Raw genomic sequence first — 19,565 nt, 5'->3', positions numbered from 1 at the left:
CTCCCCCTTTGTAAGGAGTTTCTTTATATATATATTTTTAAAGCAGGCTCCATGCCCAGTGTGGAGCCCAACACTGGGCTTGAACTCACAACCCTGAGATCAAGACCTGAGCTGAGATCAAGAGTCAGATGCTTAACCAACTGAGCCACCCAGGTGTCCCAAGGAGTTTCCTTATTAATTCTCTTTATATTATCAGATTTTGTGTATCATGCAGTTTCTCTTTGGGCTTTAAAAGATATTGTAGTTTTGTTAAAGGACCAAGGTGAAGCCCCATAATAAGTGAAAAGAAAGGCATCATGAGAAACATCCTAGGGACATACCTAATCTTAGGAGGCCTGGAAGACGAAAAAGGAACAAATGGGCTTTCCCTACCAACCCATAGACAAATTACCTATAATGAGCTGATGGTCCCCTTTACATCTGCTGCTATGCAGGATATGGTGGGGGTGGGGGGGTGCAAACGGACTTCATGTATAAAGTTCACATGTGGTGAGCACCTGTTATGTGCCAGGCCTGATGTAGGGATCTTCATATACGTGGTGTCATCATGTGTTGTGAAACCCTGAGCAGACTTGTAATCTCTCTTCATCTCAGCTTTTTACCTGCAAAATGGGAATAATAGGACCTACCTTGTGTTATTGAGAGAATTAAATAGGATAATACATGTAAAGTGCCTAAAACAGGACATAATATATGTTGAATAAATGTTAGCTACTAATAATAATGACACTAATTATAGTGATAGCTATAAGAATAATTAACCCTTGGGGTGCCTGGGTGGTTCAGTCGGTTAAGTGTCCCACTCTTGGTTTCAGCTCAGGTCACTATCTCAGGGTTGTGAGATCGAGCCCTGCAAGTAATATCTACACTCAGCAGGGAGTCTGCTTGAAGATTCTCTCCCTCTGCCCCGCCCCACTCGCACGCACGCACGATCTCTCAAATAAATAAATCCTTAAAAAAAGAATAATTAACCCTTATAACAGTCTTCTGAAGTAGGTATCATTTACCCCATTTTAAAGATGAGAAAACTGAGGCCTCATGAGCTGTGTCACAAAGAAGCAGAAGGGAAATTAGTTCTTGATGGCAGGGAAAGAAAAGACCATAGTGGGGCCCCAATGGCCCTCTGGGGCGCGGAGCGGGATGAACTCGGCCGCAGCGGCGGCGGCGGGTACGGGGACGGAGACAGCACTGGGGCCACAGAGCGGTCCCGAAGGGGCAGTCCCGGAGAGGATGGCTTTGCCCCGTCAGCGCTGGGGACCCGAGAGCATTGGGATGCTGTCTATGAGAGACAGCTGCAAACTTTTCAAGAATATGGAGATACAGGAGAAATCTGGTTTGGAGAAGAGAGTATGAATCGGCTAATAAGGTGGATGCAAAAACGCAAGATTCCATTGATGCTTCAGTGCTTGATATTGGAATTGGAAATGGTGTTTTCTTGGTTGAACTTGTTGGTACTTTTAGTATTCATGTATTAAAGCCAAATTTTGAAAAGAAATTAAAAAAAAACTTGGAAATGAGGATACTGACCATGTTAATCTACAGTAGAAGAGCAAAAAAAAGGTAGTAGAGCAATTATACCGCTTACTTTGAGAAGTCACCTAGTCCAAAAGGGAGGCTGCGTGGATTGTGAGAAAGCATTCAATGAGAAGCCAGGGGATCTGAGTCCTAGTCTTGGCCCTTTGGGCCACTTAATTCCTCTGGGGGTAGTGTAGGTTCTTTCCTAAAGCTTTCGACAAGGTGATCTTAATTGGCTTCTTTAGCTCAAAACTCTGGAAAAGTGTGTGTATGAAAGAAAGATGACTTCTTACACTTCTGGTAGGACATAAATACTTTACCTTAGGTGAGCGTATGGTTTGAAGAGAGTATTTTGTCTGTGGAACTGAGTTTTGGCACAGGTTCTACTAACTAAACCATCACTGTTATGTGCTCATTGCTGTGGCATGTACGTACTGCGGAGAAAATGAAACACTTAGGCTGCCTCCTAAAAAAAAAAAAAAAAAAAAAAGACCATAGTGATCTGCTGATTGTGCTTTCTATGTAAGTGAAAATTCTTCTATGAGCCATAATTACCAAAAGACAACTAACCTGTTGGTCAACTGAAATATAAATGCACACATGTATATGCATACACAACACATCATATACATACTAAAAACCAAAATAAAAACCATGGTATCTTTTAACTAAGTACCCTTGGTTTTTTTGAGTCCTTGATTAACAAAAAACCCAAATACCCTATGCTTACCGAATTTGACTACTGAGTGTACTTGCACAAAAAGATTTGGTTGATGCCTTCTTAAAATATTCTGTGATGAGCTATGGCACCACACATCTTAGATCTTTAATTGAGGAAAATCCTTGGGGAATTACAGGGAGCCAAAATTTTATGACCATGTAAGATAGAAAAAACACTTATGTAAAAAGTAATGCCATTCTTTAAAATTGATCAACATCTTGTCATTGTTCAATACAACATTTAATTAACCCTAAAGAAGTTTGACTACTTCCCTGTTTTGCATATTATACACCATATACATTTAGAATCTTAAAATCTCCTGTCACTTTACAGATGCCTTATGTCTACTAAAGGCCAATAATAAGACATTTCAGAATCTTCTGCTATCCTTCTTTAAATAAAAGTAAATTAATTTTGGTCCTGGGATCAAGCCCCGCATTGAGCTCCCTGCTCGGCGGGAAGCCTGCTTCTCCCTCTCCCACTTCCCCTGCTTGTGTTCCCTTTCTCGCTGTGTCTCTCTCTGTCAAATAAATAAATAAAATCTTAAAAAAAAAAAAGTAAATTAATTTTTTTAAAGGAAAGAATTGGGGCACCTGAGTGGCTCAGTTGGTTGAGCATCCGACCCTTGATTGCAGCTCAGGTCATGATCTCGGGGATATGGTATGGAGCCCCGTGTTGGGCTCTGTGCTCAGCCCAGAGTCTTGTCCCTCTCCCTCTGTTCCTCCCCCCGCTCGCATGTACACTCTCTTGCTCGCTCTCTAATAAATAAATAAAAATCTTAAAAAAAAAAAAAAAGGAAAGAAATTAATCTGAATCCCGTCTGACACCAGATCTGTATTTATTCTACCATCACCAGGTCATACTCCCCTGCAGTTGCTTACCCTGGGCCAGGATTCACAAGCCACATAAGATATACCACATATGTGACCATCTGCTCTCACCCCCTTCTTCTCCCCAGCTGAATGACAGAAGAGTCCTCTTTCTAGTTGATTCTCAGAATGCCTCTTAACATGCTACCTCAAGCAGCCACTAACAGCCAATCGGAGTAGACTTGTGAGGTGAAACTTCTTTGCCAGCCCTGCAGGAAAACATTACTTCAGATGAACAGGACAAAATCAGATTTAACAAAGAATGTGTGCTCCATAGATAGGGAACTTTGCTTGGTTCGCTCGTCTTCAGGGCCTAGAAAAATGCCTGGTACATAGGAAGCGCTCAGTAAATATTTGTGGAAGGAAGGGAAAGGAAAAGGGAAAGGGAAAGGAAGTAAAGAGAGAGCAAGCAAGCAAGCAAGCTGTGATCTACAGAACCAGTGCCACGCCTTCAGGAAAAAGACAAAAAGAAGAATATAATGCAAAGATAGGTACCATAAAAGCCTTCTGGGTAAAATGAGAAAAGAGAGTAGTCTGAATTGGTCTGAGTAACACAGCATTTAAAAGGAAATATGGTAATGCTTTCAAGCATCTATATCCAGGCAGATATTCTTTTTTTTTTTTTAAGATTTTATTTATTTGTTTGAGAAAGAGAGAGAGAGAGCACATGAGAGGGGGGAGGGTCAGAGGGAGAAGCAGACTCCCCGCCGAGCAGGGAGCCTGATGCGGGACTCGATCCCAGGACTCCAAGATCATGACCTGAGCCGAAGGCAGTCGCTTAACCAACTGAGCCATCCAGGCGCCCTCCAGGCAGATATTCTAATGGGCCTCCTTTAATAAGCAAATGAAAATATTTATAATTAGTAAGACTATTTGCCTCATACTGTTTATAATTCAAGTTAATAAATAAATCTCTTCTTGGGGCACCTGAGTGGCTCAGTTGGTTAAGTGACTGCCTTCAGCTCAGGTCATGATCTCAGGGTCCTGGGACTGAGCCCCATATTGGGCTCCCTGTTCATCAGGGAGTCTGTTTGTCCCTCTCCCTCTGCCTCTACCCCTCCCCCCTGCTCCTGTGTGCACGCACGCACACCCTCTCTCAAGTAAATAAAATCTTAAATAAATAAACAAACAAATCTCTTCTTTTTGGAGTGAGCAAATAGGACCTTCAACTCAAATTCTGAGTGGGTGAGTCTGAATGAATGAGATCTTGAAGTATTTGAACATGAGCCCCAAGGGATCCCATGTCCCCTTCTAACTGAAACCCAGCAAAGCCCTTGTATACACTTTTTTTTCCCTTGGACTCTAATACGGGCATATCTTTAATTTTCTTATTGTAAAACTCATATATATATACTTGTTCTAACAAGTTCCAAAAATACAAAAGTCCAGAAACTAGAGGGCACAGGGCACCTGGCTGGCTCAATCAGAAGAGCATGGGGTTGAGTTTGAGCCCCATGCTGGGTACAGAGACTACTTAAATAAATAAATAAAATTAAGAAAAAAAAAAAGAAAGTAGAGGACGGAAAGCAAGCCATTTCCTACGCCCCCCCCCCCCCCATTCAACTCTTCCCCCACCCACATGACAACAGGGTCAGCAAACTATGGCCTGCGGGCCAGATCTGGCCTGTTGCTTGTTTTTGTATAGCCTGAGAGCTAAAAATGGTTTTTATATTTTTAAATGGTCGGAAAAAAAAAAATCCAAAGAAAAATATTTTGTGGCATGTGAAAATTACATGAAATTCAGTTTTCAATGTCCATAAATAAAGTTTTATTGGCACATGGCCATGTCCATTTGTTTATGCGTTATCCAGCTGCGTTCTCACCAGAGCTGCAGACTACAGAGCAACCTGGCTCTAACAGAGTAGATCCTGTCAGCCTTTCTGAAAAATCCTCTTTCTAACTCACTACCTTTTATCCGTCCACGTATATATCAAATTATTCAACATAATACCTCCTGTTTTTCATAAACTCATCAACCTTCTAATAGGTATCTCCCCACCAGCCATAACCCTATTAAGTTTCTCAAAAGCATTTTGCCACCAGCCACACATTCAAAGGCATTTCTTCCCCTCCTTGCTTATTTTATAGGGAGTACGAGCACATCCATACAAATCGGAAAGGACTCAGAAGCAATGGGAGCGATAATCCCATGATTTCCAGTCACAGTAAACACACCACCCTAGTAATCAATCACTCTCCAACTTGGCCTGTCAGGCCTGGTGGAACACACCCTATGTAATTGTGCTGTCTTGTTGCGAGAATATTTGCCAAGCAAATGTCTTGAGTGGGGAGCAGCACCCCCAAAATGTTAGATGTTATTCTTCTGCCCTTTTAGCTAATGTGAGAAACTAACTTTAGACTGTGTAGCTCTTGTACCTAATTTCCAGTGACTCACAGATTCATATACAGTCTGATTTTACATTGATTCAGCTTCTGCAATTATTCTGATGGCACTTTGTTGACACTCTACTAGCAAATGTGTTTTTTCTTAGAAGACTCCCAGTTTCTCAGTAAATGCATGCTAATGTGGGTGGTCTTTGGTATTTGCTTTAGTGAGGACAGAGGAAAAAAACATTCTTAACTACGCAAAAATAGTTTCTGGGACTGATTTTCGGGGATGGTTTGAATTAAGAGTTACGTTTTTCCTAATGGACACTTCCTGTGATACACTAATGTTAAAGGAAATGAAATTTTTGAGGTCACATTCAATCTAACTTATACTGGTTCAGCAAAGCTGACGTGTTCTTATCTACTGCTGCATAACATAGTATCCCCAAATTTAGTGGCTTAAACAGTAAAAGCCATTTCTTTTCTTTGTGAAATCGGCAATTTGGGCAGTGCTCAGTGGAGACAGCGCATCTCTGCTCCACGTGGCCCTACTGGGGTCACTCAACTGAGGCTGGAGGACCCACCCACAAAGCTCACTCACGTGGCTGGAAAGTTGGTGCTGGGAGCTCAGCAGGGGCTGTCGGCCAACATCCTTATTTCCTTTCCCTATGGGCCTCTTGACGGGGCTCCTTGGGCTTCCTCACATCATGGCAGGTGGATTCTAAGAGTCAGTGGTCAAGGAAGCCATGGCAGATGCTGTAAATCTTATTACAGTTCACCTCGTATGTCACAGTGTTATTTTCATTGCATCCAACCAATTAAGCAAAGTCAAAGTCAGCTCAAATTCAAAAGGAGGGGAATTGGAGCTCACATCCAAATAGGAGGAGTTATAAAAAATTTACGGCCATTTTTAATCTATCATAGCACGTAAAAGAAATCATGTAAATACGTCTCTGAAATTCATGTGCTGGATACTGAAGTGGCAGCACAGAGAAGCCAAGAATAGAATTAGAGAGCCCCATGACTGAACAAATTCTCCTGGGATGAAGCGAGCACAGGCCGCCTGCGTGTGATTCGAGTTTGGTCATGGACCAGCTGTATGACCATGGACAAACTGCTTGACCTTTCCATGTCCGCATATCTTCATCTACAAAGAAGGGAAAATAATGAGGTCTACTGCGTAAGGTCTGTCTGGGGAAATCAATTTTTAATCAACTAGAAAACTTAAAAAAACCAATGAACAACATGCATAGAAAAATAGTAAGTACTCTATGAATTTTCACAAACTGAATACACTCATTTGATCACCACCCAGACCAAGAAATGGACCACAGCCAAGTTTGGGAAAACACTAGGGAGTGGTAGGGTCTTTGCTCCCTCTAATGGAGAAAGGAGACTCCTGGAGCTTGCCAGTGGAGGCCACAAAGGGATAAAAGTGGCATGGCAGCTGAAGAAAACATGGCAGAGGGCCAGACTTAGCCCACAGGCATCTACCTGGAACTTTGCAGGAGAGTCTGGAACAGTGGAAAGGGGATGGGAAGATGGGAGGGGGCAGGAGCCCAGTAAGGGGATGTCAACACACGAGAGGTCAACATTTTAGGTGTAGCTAAGCATGGCAGGGATAATGGGAATGGAATGGGCTCAAGGTTCCAGAAGGAACCTTGGCTTGAAGTTGTCCTAAAATAGGAAGAAGTTTCCCCGATTCTCGGGAAGACTCAGAGACAAACTCGCCACAAAGCCAAGTGCTCACCCTTCACACGCGCCACCTATTTCAATCACTAAACATCTTAAGGAGCTCCACCCCCTTAACCAACTGTCCTAAATCTTTCTTCCCCATGCACCCCCTTTTCTCCTTTCCGATCAGAGGGAGACTTCAACTTTCTCTCCTTTCCTCACTGTCTTATCTTGCTTTTTTATACATTGCCCTACTCTGTGGAATTCTTATGGTTCTCTCCCTCTTTTGAAACATCTCATGGCACACATCCTGCTGGAAGATTTGGGCACTTCAAACCCTTTTTTGGAAAGAGACAGATACAGTTAGTGAAATGAGAACAGTCCTGCTCACAACTCTGTCTCTGAAGTTGGAGGCATCTGGTAGATCTCTTCAAATAATCCCAAGTCCTCCTCACCCCGGCTATGGTACATGGTTTAAGCCGGGGCTGACCAAACATTGAGCAGTGGTAGGAGGGGAAATCTGGAATTGATAGCAACTAACTGCATAACTGGCAGACTGAGGGAACCCACAGGACGCAGCTGCTAAGAGCAACATCGGGAAGAGGCTGGATTAATTCAGAAATATTTAGACAGAACTACCACCTGAACATTATACACATGCTTGCAGCTTACTAAATAAGAGTTAAGCTGAGAGCCTGGCAAAGAGCAGGGGAGCTATAAACCTTCTTCCCTCTCCCCACCGCTCTTCCTCTCTTTTCTTCCTCTATCAGGCTGTACGTGGTTACATGGTTACGTGAAGCTTCATTTAACGTACGAATCCTGTTACAGTCAGCTCTTTTTCTCAAGCTCTCTCACTGATCTCAACTGCATGGCCATGCTGGTTTTTTGTGGACCTGGGAAGAAAGGTGATTGTGAATCATTTCACTCACATGTTAAGGTGAAGTCTCTCATTCAAGGATGTTGAGTGTTTTTGGAAATATGTTTTGTCATAAATCATCACCACCTTGGAGGCAGTAAATTGGTACAGCTGGTTTGCACATGTGTGTCAACACATTTTTAGGCTCAGCACACATTTTATTGGGACATTTAGGTACTTTAAGTACATTTGGAAAGAGGCAAGGCATAAATTAATAAAATCAAAGTGAAGAGATTTTTTTTTTTTCTTCCTGAAATCTCATTTTTTTTCACCCAGTTTCCTCACATAGAATGCTTTTTACCAAACACTGGCTTGAGTATTTTAACAATTGTAGCATAAAATAAAACTAAAAAGTTAACTATGTATGGGCTTCTCATTGGTTAAGAGAGTACTAGATTCTTCACACTGAGAATAAAAATCCTTACTCAATAGTTTAGGATGAGCTGTAACTTTTATTTAAGAAAGTCAGGCTTATTTAGGAGAAGGAGAGTATGAGTGATGATGGGAACATGTTTTAGGTTCTACAAATAGTAGTAACTTATGAGATAAAGATAGTTTATGCCACTCAGAATTGGCATCGAGAGTCTACATTTTGGCTTAGACTTTAAAATATTTTTATTTGCATCTACATTTTAAAGGCATTTAAGTGTTAGTATGTTATTCTAGAAACATAAATGCACACACGTTTTTAAATAAACTGGACTACAAATTCATTTTGAAATGTTTTTTCAAAAATTTAATAATGCAATGCAAGTCTTTATAATAGCTATATCTACAATGTTAAAATTATTAACTCTATGGTTAGATATTATGTCCAGTGTTTCACTATATTAGATGATCATCATTTACAGGTATCTTTACATGCCTGTCCCAGTATTTCCTTAGGATAGCCTCTCTTAGAAGTGGAATATACTGGAACAAAGAATATACATATTTGAAAACTTGGAATGTAGACTTCAAACTTTCTTCCCAAAAGATCGTATCAATTTATATTTCCACCAGAGTGCTCTTCCCCATACCCTTGCCAGCACAGGAATCTCCATTTCCTTACTATCTTTACCATCTCATTGGCATATAAATAATTTTTAAAATTTTATTTTTTAAGCAATCTCCACACCAGTGTGGGGCTCGAACTTACAACCCCAAGATCAAGAGTCGCAAGCGCCACCAACTGAGCCAGCCAGGCGTCCTTTATCGGCATATATTTTTAACATATATATAAAATATTAATTTTTAAATTTGTAATTACATATCTTTGATTATTTGGGAGGCTTATTTTTCTCATAGATTTCCTGCCATCTGAATTTCTTCGGTTGGGAACTGCCTATTCATGACCTACACAGGTATGGGGTCCTGGCCATGGTTTTACCAGACACGTTGTTAACGTGCCGCCAACATCACAGGACTCCAAAGCCCGTGTGCACTTCTGAAACAACTCTGGCTGTAAAATATAAACAGGGCGAGACAGAAAAAGGAATGATTCAAACAAAGCTCTTAACTCCTTGTCCGAAGTGAACAAAACATGCTCTCCAGTGCAGGTCAGCACAATGAACACTTCTTGCTACAGAAAAAGGGCTGCTTCCAGCAGCTAAGTCAAATAAATAATGTTCCACTTGGCAGCATGAGTTTAATTCCTTTTGCAAATGAAAGGGGCGTATAGCGACTCCAAGCTTGAGCAATGCATTAATGACAATAGGATAAACATATCCATATGCAGACATATATATGTGAGCAGGAGTCCAGTTTTTTTACAGAGTCCAATAACTATTTTATTATTTAATCCAGTTAATCTTTCTTTCTTAAACTGGGACTTAAATGTCAAATAGAGCCAGGATGAAGATCCTTTTATTTATTTATTTATTTATTTATTTATTTTTAAGATTTTATTTTTATTTATTTGACAGAGAGAGAGACAGCCAGAGAGGGAACACAAGCAGGGGGAGCGGGAGAGGGAGAAGCAGGCTTCCCGCAGAGCTGGGAGCCCAATGTGGGGCTCGATCCCAGGACCCTGGGATCATGACCTGAGCCGAAGGCAGACGCTTAACGACTGAGCCACCCAGGCACCCAGGATGAAGATCCTTTTAAACAAAATGTCTGAAATCCAAAAGCCCTTTCCAAATATTTTATCACTTTAAGTGTTAAACAGTATCTCATACTCAAGGTTGTGTCCCTGGTCCTGCAAGTTCACTCTTTCCTTTTCCTGATTTGCCTCCTCTATTTATTATTTCTGTCCAATAGTGTGGCTATCTTCCCTGGTAGCAGGCTGGAGACTTCGACATAAACTTTATTTCTCCTCCCCTGCCCTCTGCACCTAATCAACTGCCAAAGTGTGGAGATTTCTCTTAGGATATACATATATATCAGCTTTTCATCTCAGAAGAGTTTTGTATTTACAGAAAAATTGTGAAGATAGTTCAGGGTCGCTGTATCCTGCCAACCTAGATCCCCCTAACGTCTGTGACAGTTCTTCACATTTTCTCTCTCTGTGTGTGTATGTGTTTCCCCACATTTTCCTTGTTTTTGATAACCTGCACAATTCTGAGGAATGCTGGTCAGGTATTTTGGAGAATGTCCCTCAGTGTGGGTTTGGTCTGATGTTTTTCTCATGTTCAGGCTGAGGTAATGGTTTTTTGGAGGACGGCCACAGGAGTGAAGTGCCACTATCATCATGAATCAGGGGTCCATGCTACCACCATGACTCGCCACCGATGTTAACCCTGATCACCTGGCCAAGGTAACGTTTGCCAGGCTTCTCCATTCTAAAGTTACTCCCCCCACCTTTCCATACCCATTTTGCAGATGAGGAAATGGAGGTCAGTCGTTAAATGACTATGTCAGGGCTAAAAAGTAAAACTGAAATTGGAATGTAAGGCTTCTCACTCCTGGTTTGGCATTTCTTCCTCAGCGCCAAGGGTTGGCAAACTACCACGGTCTGTGGGCCAAATCTAACCTACTGCCAGTTTTTATAAGGCCCACAAGCAAAGCATGGTTTTTCTATTTTCAAATGGTTAAAAAAAAATCAAAAGAATAATATCTTAGGACATGTAAAACTAACATGAGACTCAAATTTCAAACAGTGATTACGCTCCTTGTTCGTGTATTGCCCGTAGCCACTTTCACAACACAACGGCCAAGTTCAGTAGTTGTGACAGAGATTGTGTGGCCCAGAAAGCTTAAAATAATTACCATCTGGCCCTTTACAGAAAACTCCGGCTAACCCTGTACAATACCATGATGCTCACTACCCAGCCTCTTTTTTTGTCAGAGAATGGAGAAAAGCAGCAGCCCTTCTATTAAGTGCATAATTTACAAAGTGTAAAACCAGACCCTCTAAAATGCTTCTTTAGGGGCCCAGGTTTGAAGTTTGCTGTGCCTTTGCACTCAGTGATGAAATCACGCACGTGGGATAGAGGGGTCAGGGAGGTGGGAGAAAGCAGAGATGCCGAGATAGGGACACAGACCAGAGGGAGACAGAGAAACATGTATTATCCTGGACATCAGAACTGGACACTGGAGGAGAGACTCCCTCAATTAAGAGATGATACATAAAATTCCTGCAAAGAGCCAAAATGTTATACCCCAGGAGACTATGTGACTGAACAGTGGTCTTTAAATGCAAGCAGTGAGATCCTCCTCCTACATGTACCGCAAAGAAAGGCTTTCTTAGAAACCTTCCCCTCATGTTTCCAAGGCTCAGCTGCTCCAGCATGATCCAGAGAAAGCCCCTCCCAGCCTGCTCCCTCATGCAGAGAATGACCCCCATCATTCCTATCCACAAACAACAGAGCTGGCTCCTCGCCCAACTCCAAGATTGTTCTCTTCTTCTAACTCCAGGAAATGACAGAGATGTCTCATGATAACTGTATTCTGGGGTGTTATTTTAAGTATCTGATTTTTTATTGTATATATAATACAGAAAATTACTTTTTTTCCAAGCTTTTATGAATAGTCATTTTTCTCTTTCTGAATTCATATCAAATGCCAATGAAATTTCTTAGGAAGCCCCTCCTTTCGAAGAGTATTTTGCAAAGCAGATAAGAAGCTGGCACGCAGGGACGCCTGGGTGGCTCAGTCAGTTAAGCGTCTGCCTTCGGCTCAGGTCATGATCCCAGGGTCCTGGGACTGAGCCCTGTGTTGGGCTCCCTGCTTGCAGAGAACCTGCTTCTCCCTCTCCTCCCTGCTCATGCTCTCTCCCCCTCTCCCTCAAATCAATAAATAAAATCTTAAAAAAAAAAAAAACTGGCGCTCATCAAGAATCAGGAAAATGGGATCATCTTTGAAGAGGGAAACGCAACTGTCACAAAAAGATAAAGGGCCAACGGCAGGCCATTTGAGTAAAGTTCATGAAAGTAGATAATAAGCAAAATAGCCGATCTTACAAAGTTTAAGGACGCTGCTGAGGCTGTGTTACCATGCTGACCTAAAGAACTCTATGGTTGTTTAACAATTTATACTTTGTGTGTTTATCATAGCAACCCCGTGAGATTCAGAACTAGCCTTGTTTTTCAAGTAAAGCCCAGAGAAATCAAATGGTTCATTTTAGTTACATCCATGATGTCAGGACTCATCACTATATACCCAGAACCTACCCTCAGGCCTTAGAACACCACAAGTGGTCAATAAAGAGTTGCTAGAAAAATGGCACCCAGCCAGTTAGCAAACCCCAAAATCTTCCCTGCCTTGCTATTTGCATTGCTAATGGAAAGATGACCCCTTGCTGCAATAAATGACCTTCTCCCTTCTATTCCACCTTCAAAGTGGAACGTGTTGATTCTTGACTTGCCCGTTTGGGCATCATCTGAGAGCAACTCTGACAGTCAGCGGTAGATTTAGAGAACCAAGAGAAAGACTAAACATCCCCTTTCTTGAGCATTTTAAGTTAATTCCACTTTAGGGGATGCATTATATTAATCTCAAAAGGCAAATGTAGACATCACATTATTTATAGAGGATCAGTATTTATAAAGGAGATGCTACCTTTTAAATTTTTTTTTTAATTTGAGACAGAGAGAATGAGAGACAGAGAGCATGAGAGGGAGGAGGGTCAGAGGGAGAAGCAGACTCCCTGCCGAGCAGGGAGCCCGATGCGGGGCTCGATGCGGGGCTCGATGCGGGGCTCGATGCGGGGCTCGATGCGGGGCTCGATGCGGGGCTCGATGCGGGGCTTGATCCCGGGACTCCAGGATCATGACCTAAGCCGAAGGCAGTCGCTTAACCAACTGAGCCACCCAGGCGCCCGGAGATGCTACCTTTTAAATACTTAAGTCTTAAAGTTGCTTTCCAAGCTTACAGATGGGACTGGTTTACGTAACAGTTTAGCAATAATAAAGGCAAGATGAGAATTCTGCAGAATTCTTTAGACTAGCATTCTGTTAAAAGCCTTATCTGTATAATAAAAGAGAGTGAGGATGCACAAAAAAAAGAAGAAAAAGCCAGCTGTTTGTTATTTTCTCATACAATCAGCCAAACTCTCAATCACAGTGTATTTTGTTCAATTGATTCATTAACCCCTATTTGCATAATGACACAACTGTTTTGAGGCCAGAATTTTCCTTGCAGGAGGCACGGTCAAAAGCAAATACCATCACAATGCTACACAAAGCATGGAGACACCAAGTGGGCAGTGTCATGGGTTTGCTGAGCCCCTTTTAGAAATTTCTCTTCCCCTTTCAATCTCTGAAATGAACAGGGACTTTCTGGTAATGCCATTTTAGGGACATATTGGGGATAACAAGGCATGAAATTGCTTTGCGAAAGAAATCATTTTTCTGATTCAGAAGTGGTGCTGAAGGGTGGGAGTGGGAGTCTCCTCAATACCTGATCTGAATTAGGGAGAGCAAAGAAAATATTTAATGCTATTCAAGTTAGTCCTGGACTGAGATATTGGTTCTGAGAGCTGATGAAAAAAAAAATTTATTTAAAAAGAAAACCTAAAGAGCGAGAGATTGCTTTTGTTAGCAGGCCACCCAGCTATGATGGGATAACTGAAATATAAAGCCTTAGTGTCTGCCAGGGGCAAATTGTTTCCTCAGGCAAAGCAGCAATAAGTCACTGGCTTGATGGTGAAAGCAGCAGCAGGTTTTGTGTTTTTTTTTTTCCCCCTAAGACAACAGAGAGCTTGTAGTCCCCAGAGGGAAAAGTTATTTTCCTGCCAATATTGGTCAAAAGTGCAATTCTTTAGGAACAATTCAGCAAAGGCTTCCTCCCCCCACTCCACCAAGACAAGCAATAGAAATGCACTTCCAAACTGAATGAATGTTTTAATAATACTTATTTTTTTTTACAAATGTGAGCATAAAGGTGACTTCTCTTTGTTTTACGAAATGGAGACAAACTGGAATTGATTGCTTGTGGGGATTTTGTCGGTTTCACATCCTTCTGTGTATACTATGAAATCTCAAAATCATTAGAGTAGAAGGAACCTGGAGAGGTCACTGATGGGCACTGATAATTGCTCATGGATATCCCCCTGCCTGGACCCGTAGCATGAGCATCATCTAAAATGCAGAATCTCAGGCTCCACCTCAGATCTAATGAATTAGAATCTGTTTTAATACAGGATCCCCAGGTGGTTTGTATGTACACTTGCATCCCCGCTTCTTCAGTTTGAGAAGCACTCATCTAGCCTACAGATGGTTAGTGGTGGTTTTCAACCTGAAAATCAGAATTGCTTTGGCTATTGGTAGGATGGGTGCCTGGGTAGTGTTGAAACCAAAAACAAATGGAGACCAGCCCTGAAAATTCCCTGAGCAGACAAAACCTGTTCAGTCATTCAAACAAAGCTTAATTCAACTTATTTTGCAAGGCTAACTTGACCTAAGACATGTCTTGCTTATGTTTCTGGAAATCATAAGCAAAACTTAAACTATTTCCCAAAGTTGATATGAGGTAACCACTGTTCAATTCATTTAAGAAAATTCTAGGTGCGTGTGGGTGGCTCAGTCAGTTAAGCATCTGACTTCGGCCCAGGTCATGATCTCAGTGTCCTGGGATTAAGCCCCCGGTTTGGGGGCGCTTGGGTGGCTCAGTTGGTTAAGCGACTGCCTTCGGCTCAGGTCATGATCCTGGAGTCCCGGGATCGAGTCCCGCATCGGGCTCCCTGCTTGGCGGGGAGTCTGTTTCTCCCTCTGACCCTCCTCCCTCTCATGCTCTCTCTCATTCTCTCTCTCTCAAATAAATAAATAAAATCTTAAAAAAAAAAAAAAAAGCCCCCGGTTTTAGTTGGGCTCTGCGCTCAGTGGGGGGTCTGCTTCTCCCTTTCCCTCTCCCTCTCCCTCTTCCCCTGCTCGTGCACGCTCTCTTTCTCTCAAATAAAAATAAAATAAAACATTGGAGCACATGGGTGACTCAGTCAGTTGAGAGTCTGACTCTTGATTTCGGCTCAGGTCATGATCTCAGGGTCGTGGGATGGAGCCCCACATCAGGCTCCACACTCAGCAGAGTCTCCTTGTCCCTCTCCCTCTGCTCCTCCTGCCCACCCCCCCCTTGCACCCATGCCCCCCCCAATAAATAAATAAATAAATAAATAAATAAATAAATAAATAAATAAATAAATAAATAAAATCTTAAAAAAAAAAAAGAGGGATACCTAGGTGGCTCAGTTGGTTAAGCATCTGCCTTTGGCTCCGGTCACGATCTCGGGGTCCTGGGATCGAGCCCTGGCTCAGGGAGAGCCTGCTTCTCCCTCTCCCTCTGCCTCTACCTCTGACTCATGCTCATGTGCTCTCTAATAAATAAATCTAAAAAAAGAAAATTCTAGGATTATAACCAATCACTGTGAAGAATAAAATCCTTGCTTTCTCACTATATAAGCTGCCTTATGACAATATCCCCCTGAGCCTCACTCCATGTTTTGGTTTGAGTGCTCCTGGTTTGCAAACTGTCTTTTCAGCGTGGGCATAATAAATTTTTACCAGTTACTACTTCAGTGATTCACTGGTTTTACTTCTGTTATTTCTGAACTTTTGACAGTAGCATGCTCACCCCTGGAGGACTGAGAGTTGAGGAAAAAAGTCAATCAAGGTGCTATTACCAGAAGAACAGGGAATGGATGATGGATAAGCAAATCAAAAGATATTCCCAGAAGTGATCATTTGTTTGGGATGAGCATCTCACCCAAGCCAGGTCAACGAGGCCCATTTGTGGGATTTTTGCTGTATCTTCAGAGAAGGGGGAGCTCTTGGTTCTGAGGTTATAAAGTTGATAAAACAGAGATACAGAGCTACCAGGACTACTGCTTGCATAAGGCCTGCCCGAAAATAAAGCAAACTCCAAGCAAACACAGTGCTCAGAAGCGGAGAGAGACCAACTCCTCATGACTTCAGCTGTGCCCAGCACATAGCCACTAATTCCGGGGGGCACCATCACACTGTTCCCTAACGCAATGTGGATGCACCCCCTGGAGCTCTACAACAACATGGCAGCCCCTTCCGGAGGCAGCTATGCCTGATCCAAATTGGACTCTGCACTTCCGTTATCTGTGCCAATAAATTTCTCCACCTTTTAAGAAAATTTTTGATTTAAAATAGTTCAAGGTAGATTTTCTGTGATTTGTAACTGCCAACACTCATGGGGTGACTTTTCAAAATATTTGTGTTCATATCGAGCCCCAAACCTCCTCCCTTACGACGGACAGACTCTGATAGTCTAGGTAGGGATGGGGACAGGGGTGAGGCAGTCAGGGGTATGCATTCTGGGAAGGTGTACGTGAATAAATCCTGGCTAGGAGGGCAATTTGGCAATTTTTATTAATACTAAAAGGATATACCATTTGGCCTGTAATTTTACTTCTGCAAACTAAGTCAATAGATAAATTAACACATGTGCCAAAGATATACATTCAAGGATATTCAGTTAAGTATTGTTGGGATGGCAAAAATGTCCAGCAATAAGAGACTAATAATGATCCATTTAAACAATAAAACATTCTGTAAGCTATTAAGAAAGAACATGGCAGGTGTACATGTCCTATCCTAGAACAATTCCCAAGATCAATGAAAAACAGTAAGGAATGGAGTAATACGTATAGTATGTTACCATTTGTGTAAAGAGGATAGTTAAATAAATTTATGTGTATTATATGTGTATATATACACAATATGCATAAGCACTTATATATGAATAGAATATCTTAATTTTTTTTAAAGTAAATTCTACCCCCAACATGGGGCTTGAACTCATGACCCCACAATCAAAAGTCACATGCTCTACCGACTGAGCCAGCTAGGTGCCTCTCTATGTGAATAGAGTATCTTTACGGGAATAGACAGAAATTTAATTGTGGTTGTTTCTGGAGAGGGGACAGGATTGAGAAACAGATCTGCTTTATATCCTTTAAATTTTGTAACTACTATATGCATACATTACATACTTAATGCCTTGACATATCTGGAACTTTTCCCTCCTTCCTTTTTCAGACCTCCTGGCCTGAAGAAGATGAAGATGCATGTCCAAGACAAGAAGTCCGAAGTGATGAGCAACCTCCTCTTCTGGAATTAGTCCAGGAGCTGATCATATCATAGCATCTCAAAAACTCTTTAAAAACCGCCGAAAGAACTGAATGTAATCAGCAAAGCTGGAGCTGCAGGAGTAGGAAGAGGAATAGGAGTTATTTTCCCTGGGAGCAGAAGGGCACAAAGACTGGGCCCTCAGAGCACTTGCCTTGCTGTTAGCATGCTGCGGGGCAGGAAAGGCTCCCTGGTGCCATCCACCAAAGCTGCCCTACTGGTAATTTCTTCTCTCATCTGGCCTGAATCTCTCTGGCTGCCGGCCTGTCCTACTGGCCATTTGGAATTACAGGTATCCCCTGCTTTTTGGAAGTTCATGTTGCGCCACTTTGCTTTTACAAAAGACCTACCATTAGTCCCTGTTTTAGATAACCAAAAGAAATCTAGAGGATTTTTTTCACTTTTAAGAAAAAAGGCCCAAACGGAAAATAGTAGTGTCTGGTTTGCAGCTACCCATTATAGAGGTAGCATGCACCTGCGCGCGGAGACTGACCTCCCCCCCAACTTTCCTCCCCGCGGACTCACTCAGCATCTCAGCGTCAAGCACCATAGCTTTGAGCTGTGTCTGTGAGCATCTGTGCTTTATTTTGATTTGTGTATCCGTTAACAAGATAAGGTAACAGAAAAGCTTTAGAGAGGTTATTTTTGGGGTCTGGGAATGCTAAAAAATGTTTTCCATATAAACTAATGGCAATTGCTTCTTTGCTTTACATTTTGGCTTATGAAAGGTTTCACAGGAAACCTTTTGGATGGCGGGAGAAAACTATACTGAGCCCTCCTTCAGAACATCGCCACGTTCATTTCTGGAGACCTTCCTTCCTTCCCGAACATGTGTCCAGCTGGAAACATTTCACGCTTCATGCACAGTTAAAATCAAAAAGCAGAAGCGAGGGCGCCTGAGTGGCTCAGCTGGTTGAGCGACTGACTGCGCCTTCGGCTCAGGTCATGATCCTGGAGTCCCGGGATCGAGTCCCGCATCGGGCTCCCTGCTTGGCGGGGAGTCTGCTTCTCCCTCTGACCCTCCTCCCTCTCATGCTCGCTGTCTCTCATTCTCTCTGTCTCAAATAAATAAATAAAAAATCTTAAAAAAAAAAAAAAAAAAAGCAGAAGCGAGTCTGCGCGCCGATTCCGAAGCTCGGACTCTCCCGATGACCTGAGGAGTAGATGGCCTCCATCTGGAACACTCTGCAGCCACCGCTGTGTGCTAAGTGACAGGGACACACAAATGCAAGAATAAATACATCAGTGACCTGAGACGCGCAGCCAAGTCCGCCCACAGCGACAGCTGCTGTTGGGGGAAGCTCAGGGACTGGCATTTGAGGTTCTTATTGTTTTACTGCTTTAAAATGTGCAACCCAAGCATGATGATGCTGTGGTTTCCATTAAGCTATAAATCACGTGCAAATTAACCTCTGCTGCACTGATTCTGCTAAATGATGTTTTAGACAACAGTTCAGATCCCAACTTTGGGAAAGAAATAGTCATTCTCCTCCTCCTTTTCCCCAGCAAAGCCTGTCCGCCCCCCAACCCACGACCCCAAATTACATATCTTTCTGGTTACGAGAGTACTTGGCTGGTAGCCTTCCGAAACTGGTGTGTGTTTATTCGTGTATATGTACGGGGCAGCAGGGGAGTGGGAGGGGAAGGGGGCACACGTTTGCCATCAGAAAACACAGAATGCATTAAAATGCTGTCTCTAACGAACACTCAAACTTTGCATTTTGTACCTTCCCAGGCCTCAGACTTCTCATCTGCCCACCCTCCCTGGGGAATTAGATAGATGATGTCAGAGTTTCCTACACTGCACCATCAATCATTACTTGGACCAAAAGCACCCACAGAAGAGGGGTAGCATCTAACAGATCTGTAAGTTGTGTTGTTGTTGTTTGGTTTATTTCTGTCGGACTTGAGTGTGTGTGTTCTGATCTTTCCACAATGCCTATCTTCAGAAATGCTTAGCCAACACTCACTGAACTGAGCAAATTTGTCCCCATTCCGGCTGCCTATAGGATTGTGTGTGTGTTCAACTTAAACAT

The sequence above is a fragment of the Mirounga angustirostris genome, unplaced genomic scaffold (assembly GCF_029215605.1).
Source record: "Mirounga angustirostris isolate CCGP_5_RB_7025 unplaced genomic scaffold, mMirAng1.0.hap1 SCAF_5, whole genome shotgun sequence".
NCBI lineage: Eukaryota > Metazoa > Chordata > Mammalia > Carnivora > Phocidae > Mirounga > Mirounga angustirostris.
The sequence above is the reverse complement of the archived record's forward strand: the minus strand, read 5'-3'. Positions refer to the sequence as shown.